This window comes from Cavia porcellus, unplaced genomic scaffold (genome assembly GCF_034190915.1).
Source record: "Cavia porcellus strain 051 isolate PalLab524CR breed Dunkin Hartley unplaced genomic scaffold, mCavPor4.1 scaffold_31, whole genome shotgun sequence".
Lineage (NCBI taxonomy): Eukaryota > Metazoa > Chordata > Mammalia > Rodentia > Caviidae > Cavia > Cavia porcellus.
This window is the reverse complement of record NW_026947514.1, coordinates 5302177-5310024: the sequence shown is the minus strand read 5'-3', so window position 1 is coordinate 5310024 and position 7848 is coordinate 5302177.

Here is a 7848-nt window from a genome sequence, read left to right as displayed (position 1 = left end):
AACCGTTTCCTCCTTTAGTTTTGGATGCTGAGTATTTTGTGTCCACACCAAGAGCAGTAACTAAGCAGTGATGGTGAAGGGTTCATAGCGGGTTTTGTCTCCCAGGACAACCCTCCTTCCCTGTCCTTCTAACCTTCTCTTGTTTGTCTGTGTAAACTTTTAAACTACTTTGTCTGTTTTTTCCTCCCCACCCCCCAAAAAACCCAATCTGTAGAACTGATCGCTGGAGTTGCATTAATGTCATATTAGTTACGAGTTATTGAGCTTTCCTTTCCATCCAGGAACACTGCTATTCAGAGTTCTAAACAATCACCATGGTCAGTGTTGAGTGTGTGTATGTGTGTGTGCATGTGTGTTTACTGGCCACTGAACCCAGGGCCTTTGCACTGAGCTGCATTCCCAGATCTTTTTTATTTTTTATTTTGAGACAAGGAGACGGGCTAAGTAGCTGAATTACCCAGGTTGAGCTCAAACTTGCAATCCTCCTGCCTCCGCCTCCCCGAGTGCTGGGATCACAGGCATGTGCTACCATGCCCGCCACTGTTCCTTTTAAATAATGCTAGTATAATTACATGTATGCTATATGTGTGTGTGTATATGTGAGCTCATCCTTTACACAGTTTGAAGTCCCTGTGGAAATAACTGCCATCAGCCCTTGAAACACACACTGAATACACCCAGGGCCGTCCCTCCCCAGGTCCCGGCCCTCCCCCCTGACAACAGCCTCGGACACCCCAGTCCCTCACACAGGGGCACAGGCAGTCCTCCCCTGTCCCTGTCCTCACTACTGTCCTGGCACACGCCACCTCCTCTCCCTGCAAGGACTCATTCCTCAAGCTTCCCAGAAACCGGACACCCCCACCCTGCACCAGGCTGTCCCTCCAAACAGCCAGCAGCAGTGCCCTCGGGCCTCCCTCATGTGCTGCACACTGTCCCCTGAGGTCCCAGAAGGTTCCCTGGAGACACAGGAGGTCCTCACATCCCCCGCGCGTCACCCCATCACCCAGTGCTGTCTCCCTGCTGATCGGAGAGGATGGAATCGGCCTCCCTGCTACAGGATTTTGCATCGCGCGGAGGCCCCTGTGGATGCTCTAGAAAAATCCTTGGTGGCCTCGGTTGGTTCAGGCAGAAACACAGTGACACCAAGTGCCACCCGCTAGGGACCGGAGGCCAGAGACACCTTCCCCGTGCAGGGAGCGTGGGACCACATCCCACGTGGTAGCCCTGACTCGGCCAGCACCACTCACGTTCCCCGTGCAGCGCCTCAAGGCTGGGATTCCAACTCCGTTCCACCTCAGTCCTCCAATAAACCTATCAATTCCACACGGCCCCAACCCAAACCTGATCAGGATTTTAACAGAACGCGACAGGCTGATTCTAACATTCAGGAGGGAGCGTAAATGCTCAAGAATAGCCAAGACAGCTTGGAAATAGAAAACACAAAGAGGGGATCCTGCCCGACAAGATGTCAAAGCATATTAGAAAGTCATTTTAATAAATATAATGTGATATTAGCATATGAATAGATAAATAGATCTTGGAAGAAAAATAAGAGATAAAAAGTAGACGCATGTGCACTTAGAGTTTAGTACCCGGACAAAGGTGCGTCTCACATCAGGGGAGTGATTATCTCATAAGCACAGGAGTAATTCATTTAGCTAAAAAATTAAGTAAAAATCCTCCTTCTGACCAGAAGAAAAGTTAGTAGAACAAAAATATAATTTTTTTTTAACTTCAAGAGTAATAGAAGAGAACATGGGAAGCTGCTTATGGTCTTGGGTTTTAAACAAGATTTACTGAAAAGCAAAATGCGGAAATTTAAATTTACAAGTCTCCGTGAAGAAAGCTAAAAGTTAGAAGAGGTCAGAAGAGATTTATAACATGTTTATTGACATGTCCACACATGGTAGACATATTTAGAATGTATGTAACAAATACAACAAAGTAAGGATTGATATTTAAAATAAAGAATTTATGGGGCTGGGGATTTAGCTCAGCAGCATAAGTGCCTGCCTTGCAAGCAGGTAGTCGTGAGTTCGATCCCCGGTACCGATAAAAAGGAAAAAGACAAAAAAATAAAAGAATTTATTCAATAAGAAAATAGGAAAAGCACATGAGTAGATGAGATTTAGAATGAAAATTATGAAGGGTTAATACACGCACTCAAGGGTGCTCAATTTGTCATTTAAAAAAGGGAAACACAATGCCATTTTCCCCATCGGATTGGCGGAAACCTAAACGCCCTCACGGAGCCCTGGTGACCACGCAGGAGACAGGCTCTTGCCCTCCTGACTGTTAATTCTGTCGCACACTTGGGTTAGGCTGAGCGAGAACCCCGCGTCTCTGTGTCTCTGCTGGGTGGCAGTGGCCTAGAGCAGAACACAGGACACACACGGGTCGGAGGGGCGGAGGGGGGATTCCGGAGCCTCCTGCCCCTCGGCCCGCACTGAGGGACACCGCAGAACTGCGATGCACGGAAGCCTGCAGCGTGACCGCTAAGAAGCAGGCCTGATCTCGGACACCTTCGCCAGGGAGGGCGGCGCTGGGCATCAGAGTGACTTCCTGACCGAGTGGCCACTGTGACCAAGCAAGTGTGAGGGTGCCTGGCTGGCTGGAGAGGAACGTGCAGCCGTCTAGGGGTGCAGGGGTGAGACCTGCACATGAGGCTCAGGAGAAGGTCCTCCGTGCGGATCTCGCTCGGTGCTGGAGGCGCCGGGGAGGCCTTTACGGGCTTTGGGACGCTCAGCACCAGCCTCCTTCTCCAAGAAGGCTCCCTCCTGAGGAGCTGGGCAGCTCAGGGCTCCTGGGGAAAGACTCAGCTCTGGGATTTTGGGTGCTGTCCTGCCCCAGCCTCCACTTTGCCTCTCACTGGAAACTGGAAATTAAAACACAGCAGCTGCGTGGGGAAGAGCAGCCTCCATCCCTGACATGCAGCCCCGCCTGGACCACCATCCTCCGCTGAGAGTCCCAGTCCCAGTGCACCTCCTGCTGCCCAGAGGCATAAACAGCCCCAGCAAAGTGGGGTACAGGTCACAGGGATCCCAGGAGAGCAGAGAAACTGACAGTGGCCCTCAGGTCAAAGCACAGGACCTTGAGGCTGGATTTCCGGGCAGTCTTGTCTGTCTGGATCAGCCGTTTGTCCTGGTGCCTGGGCACTGTGCTGGGGACCCAGAGGATGGGTAGAGGGCCACAGCAGCTTAGCCTGTGGTAGGCCCTCCTGTTATGGTTTAGGTGGAAAATGTGCTCCTGTGCACAGAGTGGGGCTTTCAGGAAGTTACGGGGTCACGGGGCACCGCACCCATGGGTGGACTCATGCACAGATGATGCCATAGCTGACCGCGCACCAGGAGGCGGGGCCTCCTTGGCTGGTTGGAGGGGGTGGATCACTGCGGTCATGACCCAGATCTATCTATCTCTCTCTTCTCCTCGCTTTTGCGCGCGCTCTCTCTCTCTCTCTCTGTCCTGGCTCCCATGGCTCAAGCAGCTTTCCTCCTCCACTAAAGCCTTCCTTCCGCCATGCCATTTCGGCTTGGGGCCACCCAGCCAACCATGAACCGAACCCTCTGAAGCCATTAGGCAACTAACCTTCTCCTCCCTGAGCTGTGGGTGTGCACTATTTTGTCCAGGTGACAGGAAAGCTGGTGGATACGATGTCCCCAAAAGTGGATTAGAAAGCAATCTGTGTTATCCTGACCCTATCGTCTCCTTGAAGAAGTTGTGGTGGCGAGAACCGGCATCCTCATCCAGATGGCTGTGATTTGAATGCAGGCTGCCTTCTCAGAGAAGGAAGGAAGGGAGGAAGGAGAGGAGAGACAGGGAGGGAAGAGAGGGAGAGGGAAAGAGGGAAAGAGAAAAGCCTTGGTGAGTGCAAGGTGGGCCAGCGTCTGCCTGCCTGCCGCAGGGGCTCCCGTGCAACCAGCATGATCACCCAGAGCCTCCCGCTAGTCTGGGAGGATTTACATTTCTTTTATTAAAAATGTCATGGGAAGTCCACTCAAACACTTGAAGCCACTGCCAAGAGTGTACACGTTTGATATTAATTAAAGCAAAAGATGACAGCCCCCAGGAAAAGGAATAATTTTCTCCTCTTGGATAAATGACCTTTCAGGAGCTTGTTCTGCAGTTCTGCTTGGTCATTACCAGAAATTACTGAGTGTTTTCAATAAAGCTGGAGTTGCTGGCTCTGTTTGCAGCTTCCCACCTCCTGGGAAGGAGGCTTTCTTTCCCGAACGGTCAGTGTCACCTAGCCAGCCCAAGAACGATGTCCAGGGCAGATGTCAGCCCTGTCAAAAGGCCCTTTTCTGAAGGACTTCTGTGTGGGACGCCAGCCTCCTGCCCCTTGGTGGCTCCCTGTAGCCACTCCAAGACAAGCTCTTGCCCAGCCATGACCTTCCTTCCTCTGGTCCTCTCCACCACCTCCAGCCAGGAGGCCCTGCCTCTCCCCACAGCCTGCCCAGCTCCGGCTGAGAGCCCTGGACCCCCGGATGCCCCTAGGTCCCCCATGACTTCTCTCCTGGCTTCTCCACACTGAAACTTCGGCCCCTGTGCCAGTATGCTGGAGACCAGTGTCCCCTGGGTATCACTTTGGGTTTGTGGCCATGGCGTAACCCAGCACCTTCTTCCCAGGCTGCTGGACCCTGGCTGTCCCCCGATCCCCTCCACCCCCCAACCAGTCGGGCTTGTGTCCATGCGTGCTCCGTGGCTGCCCACCCCAGTGGGGCTGCACGCCACCCTCCCAGGAAGCTCCTGGGGCACAGCTCAGTGGTCTCCTTTCTGGTGTGGTGACCACCAGTGTCCCTGGTCCTCCCTCCCCTGTCTGCAGGCCCCACTCTTCCTGGCAGGCTCCACTCCTGAGTGGCAGCCTCAGAGGCCTGCCTGCACCATCCACCCACTGATGCTCGTGTCACAGACACTGTGTACCTTCCTGCCTCTGTGCCCTGCCCATCCGGCCAGCGTTACCCCTGAGCTCAGGCTGAGGAGGAGGGGACCCGGCCCCCTCTGCTCCAAAGGCTGCTGAGCGCCAAGAGGACCCAGGACCAGCTCAGGTGGAGGACACGCTCGAGACGGCACAGCCCAGAGGGCGCACAGCTGTAGCTAATGTTTTCGGATGGAGTGGGGGCCATAGCAGACTTGGGAGAGCTCCAGAACATCCTGTCTGCCAGGACAGCCAAGGCTCGGGGACCCCAGTGTCAGGCCTGAGGCTGCACAGCGAGGACAGGGCGGTCACTCATCTTCACCTCTGGGCCTCCCCTCATCTGCACCCTTGGGGCCGCAGCTCCAGCCCCAGCTCTGCACGCTGCCCGGGCTCGAGGCCCTCAGCTGCTCTCTACCTGGGCCTCTTAAATATTACTGAGCCCAACTCTCGATGCTGTGCTCTGCCCTGTGTCCGTGCCAGCTTTGAAGGGCAGGATGGGGTTAGGGGCTGAACTAAGCCTCTCATCCGGACACCACCTCCTGCTCACCCAGCTCCAGCCAGGTGGCCCAGCCCAATCCAGCTGCGTGCCACCTGCGAACTGATCGCAGCTCCACCACCAGCTGGGCCAGGCTGTACCCCGCTCTGAGCCAGCACCTGCGGGGGCCCAAGAACTGGGAAAAGACTGAGCTGGGAGGGCTGAGTTCTGAAGGTCTCACTTGGTCTCTCGGTACCTCAGTGTTCTCATGTGTAAAATGGGCCTAACCCTAACCCCAACCCTCCGCTTCCTCATCTGCCAAGCAGAGGCTGTGACCAAGCTCCCGACCAGGGCTGCACAGCACGCAGTGAATGCCTGACCCATGGGATGGCACTGGGAAATTCTGTCCCCTTATTTGTTGCTCTGGCCCCTGCCTGTCACCCAAGGTGGTCTAGAGGGAGCCTATAAACCAGCACCTCTGCAAGGCCCGCAGGGTTGGGCTGGGACGCGGCTTGGATGGGGACGTCCCCAAGGCCTGTGGTGGTGCAGGCTTCGTCCTCAAGGCTACGGTGCTCGGAGGTGAGGCTCTGGGACGGCAACTGGAGGGCAAAGCTCTAACTGCCCCCCGGAACTGACAGGATCACAGCTTGACAGCATTTGGCGAGGTGACAGATATTTTGAGGGTGGAGCCCCGTAGAAAGGAGTGGGTCAGAAGGAGAGGGGAGGCCAGACAGCAGGGCAGGGAGGACCGGGCAGGCCAGGCAGGGGTCCCTGGGGTGGGTGCCGGGGCCACCTGCCACCCACAGTGCCAGGGTCCCTGAAGCCAGGCCCAGGGCTGCGCTGGGCACATGTGACTGTGCCCCTCCCAGAGCTGCAGCGCCAGCCTGCATTGCTGCTGGCTGAGTTCTGCCAGTTGCCTGAAAAGCCCTGTCCCCTCTCTTTTGTGTAGTCTATCAGTCTCTCAGGATTTCATTCGAAAAACAAAAAAGCAACACTTGGGCCCTTCTGTGCCGCCACAGATCTGCCTGCAGTTCTTGCTGTACTTTTTTAAAAGACATTTAAAGCCACCCTGTGCCCAGTCTGGCAGCCGATTTCCCTGTGCCCAGCCTGCAGCCCCCAGCCCTGGTGCCGGCCTCAGAGCTCTGGCACGAGCCGTGCCCCTTCCAGAGGTGGCAGGGGACCTCGTGCCCAGGGTCCAGCAGGGCAGGGATTCAAATCCGGGCAGACTTGGCGGGGCCCCAGGGTGCTGTTGAGAATCGATTCTGAGCTAAGTTTAGACTGACAGCAGAGCTGTAGAAACAGTGCCGTGTCCAGCTCTCCCTCGCCAGCTTCCGCTCGGCTTAACGAACGCGTTACAGGACCCTGGCAGTCAGCACACCCGAGAGCGGAGGCCAGCAGCACTCAGTCCCTGTGCCTCAGTCCCTACCTTCCAGCGTGGACATGTGGCCAGAGTCCCTATCATTACCCTGCCCAGGGGCCCCAGTCTGGGTGTGTCCTGTGTTCTATTGGGACATCTGGGGCAGTATGTCAGTCAGCTTTCCTATGGCTGAGACAACACCCAGCACCTAAAGGAGGAGAGGTTTGATTAGCTTCTGGCTTGGGGGGATTCAGTTCATGGCTGGCCCCCGAGGCAAAGCAAGATGGCGGGAGGAGAGGGAGGGACAAAGCTGCGTAATCCACGGTGGCTGGGAAGCAGAGCAGGGGACAGTGCAGCGGGGAAGACGCTAAGGACAAGATGTGGCTCCCAGAGTCACCCCTCCTTGGATCATGGTGCATGGTCAAGGCAGCGCCCTCCAGAGACAATGCTGCCCTCTTACGAAGCTCCTGGTGCCCATGTCTTGTCACTGGTGACTTCCACTTGGTCACCCAGGGCAGGGGGAGTCTGTCTGTCTGCCCAGCCCCTCCGCCATAAAGCAGTCACCCTTCCTTAGCAACTAATGTGTCTCTAAGGGGAGGTGCTTGACGCTGTGCCTTTGCATCTCTTCTCCTTAACACCCTTGAATATTCCTGGCCACTACCGGATGTTACCACTGTGTGAGAATCTCCCCAGGCGAGTGATTTTGTCACTTTGTTCTTTCTTGTACATTAATCATAGCATATCTCCTGTAAGGACGATCTTGGGCAATGGTTATTCCCCTGATATTCACGTCGCTGTGAGAGTTCCTGCAGGTTGGTGCTGGCAGCCACCTCCCTTCCACTCCCTCCCAACGAGCACCATGTTTTCAGGGCTTCTTCACTGCCGGGCACCACAAGGTGTCCTGGCCCTTGTGCAGAAGCCAACACAGAGGCACTCGGGTGGGCACTCGGGGTTACTGGGGTGTCCGTGCTTCCCAGCCCACTCAGCGCACAGGGCAGGGAAGCCCAGGGGTGACAGATGTGCAGAGCCACCCAGGAACACTTAGAACTCGGTGTCTCTTGGGCACAGACGCAAAACTGGGTCAGTACAGATCCTCGGGCT